This window comes from Ceratina calcarata, unplaced genomic scaffold (genome assembly GCF_001652005.2).
Source record: "Ceratina calcarata isolate Rehan_Ccalc_2016 unplaced genomic scaffold, ASM165200v1 scaffold1093, whole genome shotgun sequence".
Classification (NCBI taxonomy): Eukaryota; Metazoa; Arthropoda; class Insecta; order Hymenoptera; family Apidae; genus Ceratina; species Ceratina calcarata.
Window position 1 is genome coordinate 2,094 of NW_017131840.1, and position 4,301 is coordinate 6,394.

Genomic DNA, 4,301 nt, shown 5'->3' on the forward strand with positions numbered 1-4,301 from the left:
CCTCTAGAAAGAGAGAACAAATTTGTGGCACTATCTATCCTTGTCTAATGATACATGCGCATTACATTCATCTATAAACATAAACATATATAAAAATATTTGTACGAAACAAAATATGCAAAATGTATCCTAACGATTATTCGTCCTTAAAAATAGTTAGTTTATTGTACAGTGCTCTTATTCGATACTTTATGTCGCTTAATTTGTCACTTACGTGTTTTAATCGTTTGTCTATATAATTCTGTACAATGAGATAAATAATTTGTTGTCCCTGCTGCTGCTACTGAGCAGTGCGCATGCGCCATTAGAGAAGAACAGATAGTGCCACAAATTCTTTCTCTCTCTCTACTCGCCGGATCTTTCCGCTTACAGAGATTCCTATGGCTCCCCTCCTCTATTTATATTATCTCTATGTGTGCACTCGTATTTAATGATACGAGTCCATCCCGTTATCTTGCAGTATTGTGTGTGCCACAGAGCGGCTAGTGCTGAAAGTTATTGACGAAGTTAGACAGTTACCGACGAAGACGACATACAAAGACTAAAAGATTATCTTTATCTTCGGAGTAATTTAAGACTGAAATTAGTTTTTCACAAAATGTAATCAACGTTTCGGGTACTTTACATTTACCCTCAATTATATCTTTTGTCTTGATCTGAACTGGTAATTTCTGAGGTTGGAAAAAACCTGATTTATTTTAATTCAGATGATCGCTGTAGCCTGTCGACTGAGTGATCCTCGAGGGGTGTTTCCGGGAATTAGCGCGTCCGTGAGTCCTTCCTCGATCTCCGATTCCTGGGCGGCGATTTATCGACGGCGCCGGCTTTCTTGCTCCCGCTTGTGGAGACGACTGCGATCGCGATCTCTGTAAAATTACAGTTGAATAAGGGCTTACGTTAACTTCGTAAGTCGCACGCTGAATCAACTCAGCAACGTGCAAGTGGAGTATATACATCAGATTATTTATTCAAATCACCCGTTCTCCATCAGCCGAACCGCGTTAGGGCCGCCTATCCCTAACACTATTTTTCTTGGGGAATTAAATGTTCTCCGTGGGGATACACAGGTAACTACATATACAAATCACATGCCCATTTCAGTAGATTTGTGTGTCTCGTTCATCGCACTTACTTCAACTATTTGTGAAATGTGTTCGTCCAGTGATAAATTCAGCTAGAAATGGAACGATATTTCAGTAAAATGATTTGCCCTTCTTCAGTAACCATTACGTAACACATCATAAGTATCGAAACATACATTACAAGATACATTTTCTTTACAGATCATAGTAAATCATGGTAATCTATCAGAATCGTGCATAAAAAAATGGAACCGCGACCGCCAGCACTGCGCCTACAGCAGCGCCGCCGGCCGACCATTGTAAATAGCCAATTTTAAGTATAGTTACAATAAAACCTACTTTTACCAGATTTCTACGTCTCCGACATTATTTCTCGACCTTCTCCTTAGTCTTAACTAACCGCAGACCGCGTAACCAATCAGCGTTCGTATCTAACGCGCCGATCCGGGTTACGCGCGTTAAATTGGAAGTAGCTCAAACTCCTCACATGCGAATAACTGTAGACGCGAATACCCATATCCAAACGCACGCGTAGCTTCGCATGTTTTCATCCCTTCGACATTGAATGCATCCATTCAACGGAGGGGCCCATGTAGTCAGGAATGAGGTCGATGCTAGACTCGGACTAAGCAAACGAACGAGTAAACGGCAACCACGACAACTATCCGTGGGCGGCCGATCCACCCGTCACAAATTCTTCAAGTGTTTCAAAATTAAGTCTTAGCTGCATCTATATATAATATCGGTTCTGACTCTATTTTAAAAACTGTGCTACCTAGTGGTGTCGAGATTACCGGATATGCAGATGATATTATAATCTTAATCACTGCTGACGATTTATCTGCATGCCGTAGGAAGGCATCAATAGCCACGCAGATAATTTTCAATAAGATTAGAAGTCTAGGATTCAGTGTTGCAACACAAAAAACGGCTGTTGTTTGCTATTCCAAAAAACGTTTTAAAATAGACCAGTTAAACAATTTTATACATGCTGATAAAGACAAAATTCCTTTTGTCGACTATTTTAAGTATTTAGGTGTAATAATTGACCGCAAACTCAGCTTTGTTCAACATGTTGATGCCTTGGTAGCTCAATCGCTAGGATACGTAAATAATATAAGTAGAATCCTTCCCAACATCGGAGGTCCATCTGAATCTATTAGAAGGCTATATGCAAATACCTCCAATAGCATAATTCTGTACGGTGTCCCTGTATGGGGGGATACCGTCATAAAGGATAAATGCCTAATTAAAAAAATTCTGAATAGCCAAAGAAAAATGTGCAATAGAATTGTATGCTGCTACAAAACTGTTGCCCTCAACTCTGTTCTTCTGCTCGCGTGCAGTATACCTGCCGATATACAAATCTCCGTTTCCGCAGAAATATACCGAGCGATCGAAAGACTTAGGCGCGACAGGAATCACCGTCCTGCTGATATGCTAGCTCTCAAAAGAGAAAGGCATAATATTATGCTTCCCAGATGGAAGGAAAGACTGTGTTCTCCATCTTATGTTTTGCATCCAATGGTATCTGCATTCTTCCCACACTTTCACGAATGGTACTCTCGTAAACATGGAAAACTTACGTTTCATGTTTCTCAGTCCTTTTCCGGACATGGTTGCTTCGGAAAGTACCTACATAGGATTAGAAAAGAACCTTCCACCATCTGCCATCACTGCGGTGATCCATGCGATTGTAACTTGCACACTCTGTTCCGATGCACGGCATGGGACGAAGAGAGACAACGACTGTTCACTGAAATCAGGAACTGCAACTCTCTTCATGATCTGCTCTTGTGCATGCTGCGATCAAGCCATGATTGGTACTTAGTATTAACGGTACTTTATAAGTAACGTTTTGATCACCAAAGAAACTGTCTAAAGACAGAGAGAATCGACCCGTGTTCGTATTCAATAATCCGACGTGTCCTTTCAGGATGTAATATCATATTGGTTTTAATGGGAGACAGGTATAATAATTCTAATGCAAAGAATTTAGAATGTTATAAGGTTTTACGTGTTCTCTCTTAAGCTGTCTAATTCAGACTGAACGGAACAGCCCCTGTTCCTCATGCTCGAGAGGTCACTTATTTAGACTACGGCATGGAGATGTGTTTATATCTATTTGATACTTTCTCCGAAGCATAATTTCATAGGAGTAAACTTCCTTTATAAGTTTAACATATCTTTTATATAAACTTCCTGAGGAAGTGTTAAAGAAAGGATTGGTTTTTGTATACCATGTATCTATATATTATTTGTGTTATTTATTATGTATCATCGTCTTATTTATTTATTTCTTTTTACACTTTTGACATGCATATATTTTTTACATATTTCGACGTATCCCCGGTCGGCGATGGTTCCCAAGACGAAGAAGACGAGAAAAGACGGCCACTGTGTCCGCGATAGGACATCAACTGATGTCAGAATGACAGCAGTGTGTCATGCATTCTAATCAAATTCTGATAAATATTAATATTTATAAATACGGGCGAAAAAGAGGGGAAGCGAGCTGTGCGCGAAAAATTATGAGAACTCTGTGTACATGTTAAGACAGAAGTACTTTTGCTGAATGCAATTTGATCGTTCTCTTACTACTGTAAGAAAATTTATGTTTGATAAAGATTAGAAAAACCACTCAGAAAGCTCCACTTCCCATTCCCCTCGCACTGAGTGCAAGGGGTACAAGATCAACTACAGAAGTGATCCTGTGAAGTATGATCTTAATTTCTCGAGGTACAACGGACTTACATATACCAAGCAGAGACTCTTTCTACTGCGAGAACTCGTTTAGCTGGTTGGCCACCTAGATGGAAGAACACGAAATAGCTTCTAGTAGGCCGTACCTTCAATCCTGCCTCTTCGGCCTGATGGAATCACGATTATATTGTTTCTTTTTTTTTTAAGGGGAAATGCTTTATGCACACCTCTACAAGACGGAGATAGTGTGGGACTCCGCAGGGAAGAGATACTCCGGGTTACCCACTAAAACCCCTTGTACGTGATTAGTTTAGAACGTTCTGGATACATTAGCACCAAAGAAACGATCCTCTGTACTTGTTTCTATTAACAGAGAGAAAAATGAGAGTGCTCAAGTTCGAGTTTTCGCATCCACCCGTACTAGTGCTGCACCTGGCGGCCAGTTTGGGAGGAGGCTCCACCGTAGCATGTGCCACAACCATTGAGCTATATAAAAGGTCAGTTTTATGGCCTTTG

At 40.4% G+C, this 4,301-nt stretch overlaps 1 non-coding gene across 1 annotated transcript; it reads right to left on the reverse strand.

The window, feature by feature from the left end:
• Positions 1–3,723: 3,723 nt before the first annotated feature.
• Positions 3,724–3,810, reverse strand: LOC113465269 (small nucleolar RNA U3). The gene has a single exon (XR_003390109.1). It is a non-coding gene; the product is annotated as a small nucleolar RNA U3 (small nucleolar RNA).
• Between the last annotated feature and the right edge of the window lie 491 nt (positions 3,811–4,301).